We start from the raw sequence: 12,207 nt of genomic DNA on the forward strand, positions 1-12,207 counted from the left end.
GGTACAAGCCCCTTCACCACGGTGAGAATGGGAAGCTCCACGTCTCCTCACCTGGTTTGGGGTCCTCCACCTGCTGATCGGCTTCCAAGTCCTTCACTCTTCTCCCCGGCCTCTGAAGCAAGGCCTCTGATTTATATCATGTTGTCGAGTAGCTGTGCCGGGGGAGAAGGCCCTTGGTAATTTGGAAATTCCTCATGCTGTTAATGCAATCAGGAAGCTGGCCCTTTACACAATTAGAGGCCTGGGGTGCGTGCTTGGAGTTACTAGCCTGTCACCCTGCGTGCAGTGTGAGGTGGGGAGAGGAATGAGGAGGCTCTGGGGGCAGAGAGTGATTAGTGGAACTTAGCCAACAGTTTGGAAACCTGAAAATCAGATGTTTGGAAATAACCATTAGTCTGTGAGTCCAAGCTCTTTCTGGTCCCGTCCTGTCTTCCCCGTGGCGAGCCCTCACCTCCCACTGCCGGTGCTTCCTGGGCCCTCAGCTCAGTACCTGATTCCACCCTAGAGGCAATCCTGTGAGCTAAGGCATGTTCCTATTCTCATTTTCTGGGTGAGGAGACTGACATTCATTCGGCTGTAGCTACACTGGGTACTGGAGTGGTGGCGTCTGGATTCTGGCCTCTAACTCCAGAACTCTCTTGGTCTGTTATACTTTTGCAGAGTAGTCAGCATCCAGAAGCACAGGGGCTTGCCCATAGCATACATGCCCTTAACCTGCCAGGATGACTGCTAGCTTTTTCATGGGGAAAACAATTAGAATGAAGAAACCCAAGACATTGTCGATTTCTCCATATCATGAAGTGTTGCAATTTTGGGGAATTCAGATACCAAGTAATTAATTGGCTTTGGGAGGGAGGAAAGATTGTGGTTTTGTAGACTCCTCTTGCATAAAATGGGTCTTATTTCCTACTATGAAGCAACTGCTTAAAATGCTCCAGGGTTATATAAAATGCATTAAGAAATATTTGTGGAGGGGCGCCTCGGTGGCTCTGTGGTTGGGTGCCTGCCTTTTGGCTCAGGTTGTGATCCTAGGATCTGAGATCAAGTCCTGCATCAGGCTCCCCTCGGGGAGCCTGCTTCTCTCTCTGCCTGTGTCTCTGCCTCTCTCTCTCTGTCTGTCTCTCTCGTGAATAAATAAATAAATAAATCTTTTTTAAAAAAGAAATATTTGTTGAGGAAATAAATAAATAGATAAATCAGATAATAAACATAGTATCTGGCCTTACAGAATGAACAAGACAATATGATGAGGCTTCACACAGAGGCTGGTGTGGCACTGCCGTCGTCCTTGATTTTTTGCAATTGCTGCAAGTAGTGTTGAAGACCCTGGGCAAGCAAGTTAGACTCTCCCTGTGGCTTTCTCCGCTCGGCAGTCTTTTCTGTCACCACACGGGGGCACAATTGGACCTTTGAAAATTATGTGTGCAGGATGAAATGTAATTCTTTGTATTTATAGCATCCTCGGAATAAAAATGGCAAAACTCAGTTTACTAATCAGGAAAAGAGAGGGATCAGGCTTGAATGAGAGGTGTGCTGTCACCATGCCAGGGGGGAAGAGGTTTAGGAATGGCCAGATTACACCTGAGCGGTCTAAGGGACCAGAAGCAGCCTGGTTGCCTAGAGCCTGGGTGCAGGGAGGAGGCTGAACACCTGTGAACCCAGGTGCAGGGGAGCAGGAGCCCGGGTGCAGGGGTGCAGCTGGGGCCACCTGCGTGGACCTCGGTGGGCCCACTCCTGCTATTATTGGGCTCCACGCCCACCACCCATGGATTACGACCTGTGTCCCTGGCACCTTGAGATGTCCAATTTAGAGGTGACTCCTGAGCATCCTGGTTTCTCGGGGTGGGCGGGGTGGGGAGGCCTGTGGGTGAGGACCCTGGGGTCTGATTGCAGTCACAGAGACCAGGAGTGACCAAATCACCCAAACCAAAGGGTAGGGGCTGGAGCATGGACCTGGGGGCACAGGGAGACAAAGGAGCTGCGCCGTGATGGAGGCCCTGTGCCCAGCCCCAAGGAGCCTACCGTGCATCCATCTCCATAGCAGCTGGGGGTTATGAGCACTTATTACTGATGAGATGCCTGGACATCAGAGCCCGGTGGCATCAGAGACACTGGGGAACATGGATGTGGGTCACGGGGAGTGACTCCTGCGGGAAGGGCCCACAGCAGATCGTCTCCCTGAGGACACTGGAACCAGTGGGGGATGGGGGTGGCCAGGCCTTCCAAAGCCTCCCCCTCCCGCCTCCTCATCCCTCCTCAACCTCCTGTTTCCCTCCCCCTCCTTTCTTTCCTCCCCCCCACACAGTTAATATATTTCAATTAATAAATGACTTATATTTTCCAACCTGTATAAAAGCGGCTTACAGAAATACGAAATCATATATTAAAGTACAGTGAAGACTGAGTACATCCCTCAAAGAATTGAAAGCAGAGCCTCAAAAACATACATGTGCCCCACATTCAGAACAGCGGTTTTTGCAAAGGTGCCCGTGGCCCAGGTGGATGGATGGGCATAGAGTAGTCCAAGCACACAGTGGAACATCATTCTGCAGGAAGGGGGAGGGACACTGTGGCATCTGTGACGACACAGGTGATCCTGGACGATGCTGTGCCGAGCGAGGTGAGCCCGACACGAAAGGGCCAATGTGCTGTGAGTCCACTCATAGGATGTCCCTAGAGCCATTGATCATGGAGACAGAAAGCAGATGGTGGGCGCGGGGGGTGGTGGAGTGGGGGCTCCGTTGCAGGTGAAGCCTATGGGGATGGTGTCAGGGACAGGTATTGGGGACAGGTGGGATGGGTGTGGGGGACGGTGTTGGGTACGGGGGTTGGGCGTTTTGAACGTGGTGAACTGTTTGAATGCCATCGTGACGGTAGCTTATATATGCTACGTGTGTTTTGCTAGTAATCTGACACACGTGGGGAAGCAGCCCGGGAGTGCGGGCACACTTGCCCTGCACAGATGCCTCGCTGGCAGCCCTGGCTGTCTTGCCACCACGGCAGCTTGTGAAGCAAGGGGAGCCAGGGCCCAGGACGCAAGATCGTGTGGGGGCCTCTGGGGCCCCCGTTTCTCCGGAAGGACTGTGATGCTGCACACTCACGACACAACCTGTTTTAAATAGAAAGGAGTGATCCAGAGTCGCAGCGGGGACGGAAGGCGGCTTGTGAGAATCAGCAAGCGGAGCCGGTGCTTGAGGAAGCACGGAGCTGAAGCCCCTGGCGGAGTGGTGCAGGGGGCCCTCCTGGGCGGGGGATGCTGTGGGGTCCCCCGAGTGGCGTCGCGCGTCCTGCACCTGTCCTCAGACGTGCTTCCTGGGGCTGCTTACACTGCGGTCCCTCCTGTCCTTTATGCCAAGGCAGTGAGGCTGACACATTCCATCCCGTGAAAGGGATTTATGGTGTATTTTGAGTAGATGTCACTCTTCTTTGCAAGTCCAGTAAAACCTGCCCTAATGGTTCGACACACTTTCCGTCCTACCCAGACGCCCAGTGGAAAAGCGTCTGGGTGGCCAGGAGCCCCTGCATGGATACCTGTCGTCGGGCTGACCCAGCCTCCTGCCGGCAGACCTCCGAGGCGGTCCAGACAAGACGGCTGCCCCGGGGAGGCGGCGGGGGCGCCCAGACCCTCTCCACCTTGTGGGGCGATCTCTCATGGCCACATCAGGGGTTCAAGGCTGGGGTGCCTGGGGCAAGTGGCCTGGAGACGCAGAGCAGGGCCAGGGGCCTTGTGTTCAAGTGACACAGATGCTCTTTTCTTGCCCCAAACTTCTCAAGAAATGTGACGGCCCAAGAACTTCCACTGAAGCCTCTAACTTCTGAAAGATCTGAGGTTGGCGCTACATGTTTACAGAGTTCAAACGCTGGCGAAGTTTGCCTTGGCGCAGACTCCCGTCGACAAGAGCACAGCCCGGCTGGACTTACTCGTTCTGAGACAGGCTCACACTTTCAGTAAGTTTGGTGACAACTCCGGTGGAGACACTTCTAGTTGCACCCCTGTAGGCTCACTTGGGATTCCGTCCTGAGAGGAGCAGGGCTGCCAGGCCCCACGGAACCACAGCCCCAGAAACATTGCCAGAAAAGCCTGGAAGCTGCCACATTTCAGAGCCTTGAAAGGCACTGGTGTGTCAGGATGGAGCTGGCGGGGTCTTGCCCCAGACTTTGGACTATGAGGTCCAATGGGGGATGGGAGCTGGGCTCCTCTGCTGCCTTCAGGGCCCCCCGAACAACCTTACTGGTGTCTGGTGACATCACAGCCACTGGAGCCCACGTTGCTCCTGCCAGGATGAGAGCAGCTCTTGGCCACGTGGCCCAGCCCACCCACTGCCGGCCAGGGGCCATTCCCTGGATCCCATGGGCTTGTGAGGACAGAAGGTTCTAGAAGCTGGTGGGCCTGCATCTGGCCCCTGGCCCAAAACGGAGCTCGTGCTGGTGGCTCCCCCCACCAGGGGGGCTTGAGGAGCCGCCAGGCCCAGCCCCTCCCTTGGCTTTTCCAGACAGTCATTCTTATGGGGGGACACCCCAGGCTCGGGTCCCCTCCTCTGCCCACAGCAAGGCCGACTCTGGGGCTCTTCTGTCCAGGTTCCTAGGGGATTAAGTGCACCGGCACCATTCCACAGAAGGTCAGACCTGCAGCGCTGTCTCCAGTCTGAAGCTGTCCCTTCAGCAGCTCGCCTGGAACCTTCCTGGACGGCAGTCGGAAAGCACCGCCGTGAGGCCGCGGGATGCCAGGTCCCGGCATGACCCTCACTGTGGTGTGACCTCTGCTCTGCTGTGACCCCAGCTCTGCTGTGACCTCCCCCATAGCATGAACCCCCGCTCTGCTGTGATCCCTGCTGTGGTGTGACCCCTGCTCCTATGCAACCTCCACTGTGATGAGACACCCCCCCCCCCACTGTGGCGTGACTGCCCCCGAGCTGCTATGACCCCTGCCCCACTGTGACCTCAGGCCTGGGTTACAGAGTGGCATCCCCTGGAGCGCCCTGCGCAGGGGGTACCGTGCGCGGTGTGCCTCCTCCTCTGGGGGAACTCACTGGGGAGGCCGTGTGTCTCTTTGTCAGCAAATTCACACCCGGGCAGAAGCCCTTCCGAGCCGTCAGGGTCTGGGCTCCCATTTGGTTATTGAACACAGGCCTGTTATTGAACAGCATGACAAAGCTGCAATATGGGGAGGTTGCTCTCGGGGTGCTGCGCGCTGGTCTGTCCTGAAAGCAGGCATGGCCCCGCAGCGTGCAGGACACCGTCCCTTCTCTCTGCACCTGCAGGGGAGCAGCGGGACGTGCCCCTGGGGCTGCCGTCCTGGGATTCATGTGCCACGGTCCGCGGGCAGCCTCATGTGCTGGGATCTGCCGGCTGACCCAAGATTTCTGGTGCTTTGGCTGGAGGGCGCCCCCCACCCCCAAAGCTAGTCAGCCCCCTGAGGACCCACAGCCAAGTCACCGTATCCCCACCTCGGTCCTGTTTTCATCCTTTGCTTATGGTCTCGAGTGTTCTCTCCCCACTGCTGCCCCTTCACGGGAGGGGTTTTGAGCTGCATGTGCACATGGAGTGAATATGAGTGTGTGAGATGATCAGGTCCTGATGCGGCTGGGGAGACACTGGGGTCAAGCTGGGGCTGAGATCCAGGCAGGTAGCAGGGCCAAGCTCGAGGGTCTGCTCCCGCTCACCCCACCTGCATCCCCCACATCCCAATGCCGATGGCCAGGATGGGTTAGGGTATGTCTCCCACTTGGAGCAGCAGCTGCCTCACACTGTGCGCCCGGATGACATGGTGGAGGAGGAGCCCTGGTCTCCACGTGACTGCAGGCGCTCCCTGCTCTGTGGCTCCCACCCACCCTCAGTCCTCCTCTAAGACCCCCACCCCAGTCCTCCGCCCCCCTGTCTGCCCCAGGTCCTGCCCGGCCACTCACACCTCTGCCTGATGGTCTGTGCCGTCCTCTCCTGCCACCTCCTCTGACCTCAGGTTCCCAGCTGACTGTCTCTGCAGGCCAAACGCTGCCAAGTTCCAGGCCCTTCTGCTCTGGTGTCCTTGGGAGTGAGCTCGGTGCTGAGCCCTGTCCATCCCTGAACTGTACACAGGTGGGCGGTGGGTGCCCCTTGGTTTTCCTGGAAGCCTGGTGTCTGTGGGCACGCAGCAAACACTGCTCCAGGGACCTGACCCTTCCTAGTGACAGATGGGCAGACACAGTGAAAATCCATCAGCATCTGGGTGACATTGTTTTGCATTTCATAGACACTGAAATGCAGCACCTGCATCTCTGTCCCTCGTGGTGGAGTTTTGTGCAGGAAGGCCAGGCCTTGTGCCCTCGGAGGATTGTTTGGTGTTTTCAAACAATCCACGTCCCGGTATCTGCTGCCCTTGGAGGCCCCGGCAGAATGTGCCCAAACCCTTGGCAAACACTCTGCATTCACCTCTGTCCCACTTCTGCATCTTATTTAGATTGTGCCATCTTTTTAGTGGCAGAAATCTCATGTATTTCTCTTGAACTTATGCCTTTTTGTTTCAGATATTGTTTGATGTTTCCTGAGTCCTGGAACTTTGGCCTACGGTGCATGTTTGTCCAGGAGTCCTGTGGCCTGCCCGGGCCCTTTCAGGGGAGCATCAGCAGGCAGCCTGGGAGTCCCACGGGGGGCTGCTTGTTACTGCAACAGTGATGCCCCCACCCAGTGACGTGTGCCATCCCCCGTGGGCCCCTCCACCATGCCCCATGGGTTATGACCCTGAATGCGCTTGTGTGCTGTCATAAATCCTGCTGCTGGGACTTGTCCTGGGAGGTGAGGGGAGGCTCACAGGGCAGAAACATGCAGCGTCCTCTGCAGTTTGAGTCACACGGCATTAACCTCCCCCAGTGGAGTCATGCAGCCACCCAAATCCATGCTCACAAGGAGAGTAGGTGCCATGGAGGCCACGACACAGCCATGAAGGTGAGGGCATGCGTGTGTGGGGGTGTGTGCAGGGCCTGCACACGCTCTCACGGCGGGGGCCAGTGCTTACTAAGTGCCTGCTATGTGCAGCGCACTGCTATGTGCATCCACAGGGTGCTGCCCTGGCTATTGGGCGACCCTGTGGAGTGACATCCCTGCCACCCCTCCACACACACAGGTCTGGGTGCCCAGGCGTGTCTCCCTACCCGGCCCAACCACGCACAGGATAACAGCCCACAAGCCCCATGACATCCGTGTCACCCACGTGCTGGGCCTGGGCTCCATCCGGCCATGGGGGTCAGTGTTGTGTGTTTGAGGGTCACCGTGCGTTGACATGGACACACACACATGCCCCGCACACTCCCCCCCACACGTGTGTGTATGCACGCACAGCAGCTCTACGTGACCGATCGTCCTTATTCTCAGTGATTTTAATGGATACAAATCTCCCTGAAAATAATCACAAACAAAAATTCAGACACAGCATGCAGCAGGCTGAAAGGCCCAGGCTGCCTGGATGGGGGGTGACTCACCACAGCTCTGTAAGCCATGTGCCTCAGTTGGGGGTCAGCCTCACTGCGAGCTGGGGTGACAGACACTTCCTCCTGTTCCTGTGATACATTTTACCTTCTGTCAGCTTGCACATCTGCCCTCATGTGTAAGAGGGAAACTGAGTCATAGGGTCAGGGGCATCCTGCGACCCCCCATGTGCAGTGCCCGCGGTCCGGGTGGCCCTTGGACCCCAAGCAGGTCGCTCAGCATCCCTGGATGTCCCTGCACAGCCCGACTGTCACAGGCCCCTGAAGTGCTGGGGAACCACGCACGGCCTCTGAGCAGGGCCTCCAGGGCCCACGAGGCCCTTCCACATCGGTGTTGTGTCGTTGGGGGACCATGAGAGGATAGGTGATTGGTTACTGACGTGCTCGCCGCATTGTAGCAGCACTGCTAAGGGTGGCTGCTGTCCCCCCTGTGCGGCCGGTGGCCAGTGCCCGAGATGCACCCAGGACCCATCCACCGTTGTCTGCTGACAGCCCAGGGCAACTGTTCCTGGGGCGTGTTTCCTTGGCATCTGTCCCACCCTGTGCTTTCCTGGGGCCTGGTGGCCCTTCCGGAGCACACTCGTGTCCCCGCTGCCGCACTTGCCGCTTCTGCATGTGCTAGGTGTGGGCATCACACACTGCCGACTACTGGGGGTGGGGACAGGGCTTGCCCATCCGCCCTGCCTGCGTCCAGGGGCCTGCTGTGGTGGTGACCGCGGGCCTGGCACCGCCCTCCATCTTCCCCGGACTTGCCATCCCTGCACCGGGGTCACCAGACGAAGTGCTGGCCCATGGCATGACCGGGTGGCTGCAGCTGTGCCTGGGCCCTGGAGCCTGTCACTGCCCTGTGGGGACCCTCCTGCGGCCCGTGCTGAGAGCTGCTGGAAATCGCAGTGGGAGGCCCTTCTGCCTGGAACTCCTGCCTCCGGTTCTGGGGACTCCCTTCTGGGGTCACAGAGGAGCCCCCGTCCCCCTTCCTCACCTCTCGCCCCGGGGCTCCCGTCGGCCCACCCTGTCCCCAGCTTCCTTTCTGTGTCGGATCTGCGTGCAGATGAGCCGAAGCTTCAGGTACTTTCCCCAAGCCTCTCACCCTGGCCCTTCCAGGTCCAGGACTCCTTATGAGGGTTCGAGGCCCCTGTCGGTAGTTGGTGTGTGTGTCATGGCCACAGTGGGAATGGGGTCTCCTGTCCAGGACGTGCAGACGCTGGACCCCACGACCCTGGGTTTTAGCATCTTCAGGAAAGCACCCCGGGTCTTTACCTGGGAGGGAGGGGGCGGTCCTGCTGTGGAGATGGGGAGAAGGTTCTAGAACTAGGCTGGCACCTGTGGGGACAGAGTTCTGGGCCAGGTCTGCTCTCTGCCTTCCTTTCTGCCACCTCAAGCCATTGGCACCCAATCTCCCAGCTTCCGGTCCATCTCCTGTTCACTCTGCCGTCCGTGCTGGTTTGGTTCACAGAATGTTTGCAGCACATTCTGGCAGAAACAAGAGCAAGTGTTTTCACATCACCTCCTGGCTGCTCAGCTCTAGCGGCATTGCCCTAAATCTTCTACTACACCCTGGACCCGGCACTTGATGGGAGCAGAAGGCAGCACCATAGCTAGGACAGCTTTGGGAAAGTTGCCTGTGCCCCAAATGCCCCCAGTCAGTGTCCACCTTTCAGGTGGCGATCTTCTCTGGGCCTGGGGTCTAGCGCGTGGTGCCTGGAGTGCGTCTGCGGCCAGGACAGGCTCCCCTTCTTGGCTGCCCATGGTCGAAGGGCCAGGAAACCAGCCTCCTCTACGGGGTCAGGAGAAAGGACAGTGAGCACGCGCACCCAGGGTCCACTACGGAGAGCGCGGCACAGGCTTCCAGGTTACCTCCCCATGACCTTGCTGTAACCTCCCTGTAACCTTGCTGTCACCTCCCCATGACCTCACCATCACCTCACCATCACCTCCCCATCAGCTCCCACAAATGACAAGCCTCGGGCCGTGAGCACCTGTTCTTTACTTTAGTGACTGTGCTGGGAAGCTTCTGGCAGAGACCACGCAGTGTGGTGGGAAGCAGCGGCGCTCTCAGACATAGGCAGCCAGTCTGCATGGACCTTGCGGTCCCATGAGTGGGAGGCGGGGTCCAGGCGGGTATCATTCTGACCAGGTGGCCTCCCTGCGGCCAAACAGGGGTGGGAGCGGCAGCAGCCTCACGGCCTGGCTCGGGTGGTCTTCCCTGGGTGTCAGGGCTCCCGGTCCCCAAGATGCCATGGCCCAGGCACGCCTGAGGGCTTCCTGCCAGGAGCGCCCAAGTCCCACTGCCTTTGCTGAATAGGAGGCCTGTAGCCATGCTTGTCCCCCCAGTTCTGAGGGTCCCTCTGGCTCTACGGGGTCCCCTGTCCAGCTCTGAGGGGTCCCTCCAGGTCTGTGGGGTCCCCCATCCAGCTCTGCAGGGTACCCCAGGTCCACAGGGTCCCCTGTCCAGCTCCGCAGGGCCCCCCAGGTCTGCGGGGTCCTTCCTGGACGGTCTCCTGGCAGCCCTTCTGCACTGCTCTCATCAGTGGGGCTTTCGTCCCTCCAGGGTCGTAGGCAGCACGGCCTCACCTAAACCCAGCACAGCCGCTGCCCTGACTGAGCACTTCAAGCTGAAGACAGAGGGTGACGTTCGTTTAGAAGTCTGTGGCAAGACTGACACCCGGTTATTTGGGCGTGAGAGACAAGTGTCTCCACTGGACGGTCACTGCACTTGTTCCTTGGAAACCGACCGTCCCTGTTCCTGGAGTCGTCCCTGCTCGTCCAGATGGCCGTGCTGGACCCGCCAAGCCCATCAGGCCGGCTTCACGTCAAGCAGGCTGCGGCCCGAGTGGACACGCAGCTGCCATCTGCCTCTTAGGAGCCTCTAACCACAGGCTTCTCCCAAATGCAGATTCCAAAAGTGGGTGGAAAGCTCCAGTGACTTCCTGATGGCGGTGGCCACGAACGTGACGTGGATATACTTAGCACACGGTGACAGCTCCCTCCCCGGGAAGGCAGCCGTGGGCGCTAATAGGTGCCAGCTGTTGCTCGGAGCCCCTGCTCTGCTGATCGGTTCAGAGCCCGCGCTCGCATCCCGTGAGTAACTGTGAACACACCCATCGCTTCTAAGGAGACAGACTCCTCGCCAGGTCTCCACGCAAGAGACTGGGTCCATCTGAGCACTTCAGGGGCCGAGCACTGGGCTTCACGGAGGCAAGTTTGTTCATCAGCAGAAATGGGCCCAATTCCAGAAAGGATCAGAGGCAGCACGTAGGAAGTGAATACGCACAGTGAAGGGAAATGGGGTGAGGGGGTCGGGGGATGCGGGGCACGGATTCATGGTCCCCGGGCCCGTGTGCTGGAAGCTTCAGTCCGAAGAGCTGGATGGGGCTGGCAGCCCCCAACTGCGCCCAAGGGGGAGCCCGAGGCAGGGCCGGCAGGGAGGCCACGCAGCAGGAAGGAGCGGCCTGCACGTCTGCCCCGCGGGGGCACAGAGCGGGGGGGGGGGGGCGTGGATGGGGCCTGGGCTCTTTCCCCCTCAGTGTAACTGTTGGTGCCCACTTGCTCTGTGTCCCGACAGGGCCCTGGGAAAGCACCCTGACCGGAGCCGGGCTCCATCAGGGGAGCCTGGGCCCAAGCCGGAGCCTGCTTGGGGTGGATCCCAACATGGCTGCGCCCCCGCCCCCGCCGGCCCGCCGCTGGCCTGTCCTGACAACTGCTCCCGCCTGCGAGGGGCCACAGCTCTGTGGAGCATCTGCAGGCAGCCGGGGTGGGCGCATGTCCCTAGACCCTGGGGCTGCCCTGGGCCCCCCGCCTGGCCCCAGCCCTCATGGTTCCACGGGATAGACTCCACCCATCTGCACCAACCCTGATCACGACCAGAAGGTTCTTGCTTGGCTTTGTTTTGCTTTCCTGTACTTTTCCAAGAAGAGAAGTTCCGACACGGACCACCCCGGGCCTGAGCTAGCGGCACCTGTGCTGGTGGGGATGGGGCGGGACGGGACAGGACATGACTGGAAAGTGCTGGTCAGCAGGCGGCCCGTCAGCCGCAGGAGGGCCCCACCGCCCAGACGCCGCGTGGCCCTGCACCTGTGAGGGTTTCCACAAGAACAGGGAAGGGCAGCTTCCGGTTTTTCTCTGAAAGGGGAAGCGCGGATCGATCATGAGTGCCTCAGTCAGTGTGTTGTTCCTGCTTTGTTCAGAAACAATTCCCTGCTGCTGAGACACGTTGATGCGCAGATGGACACTCACCAGGGACACCCCTCGCTGATGGGCCTCCGCCAGAGGCTCCTGCGCAGGGAGACGCATCCCTCACTCACAAAGCTGGCTGCCCTCGCTGGAGGCAGAGCTAGGGTGTGATGTTGCCGCCATCTTATATATTCTGTTCATTACAGAAGGCAGATGTCCCCTGGTTGGGGACACCGTCCCGTGAAAGCAGCAAGCAGTGGCCCCCATTACAAGCCATCCCTTGAGACTGTGGACCCGCAAATCTTTACCAGACATCCTGGAGGAAACCCCCTCACGCACTGTCCTGTGCCCCACTTGGCCTATGCAGGCTTCTCAAGGCCACATGAAACCAGTGCTGATGTTCGGCTCACCCCCGCATGCATCACGGGGCTGCTTATACAATGATCTAATCAGGAGATCCGTTGGCCCCTATGGCAGACAGGTCCAGAGGATCAGTCTTCAGGGATGGTTTTATCCAGCAGCTTGGTGAGGACATCGCATCGGTTCTAAGTCTTTCTATTCTGCCTCATGCGGA

Source organism: Canis aureus, chromosome 1 (genome assembly GCF_053574225.1).
Source record: "Canis aureus isolate CA01 chromosome 1, VMU_Caureus_v.1.0, whole genome shotgun sequence".
Taxonomy (NCBI): Eukaryota; Metazoa; Chordata; class Mammalia; order Carnivora; family Canidae; genus Canis; species Canis aureus.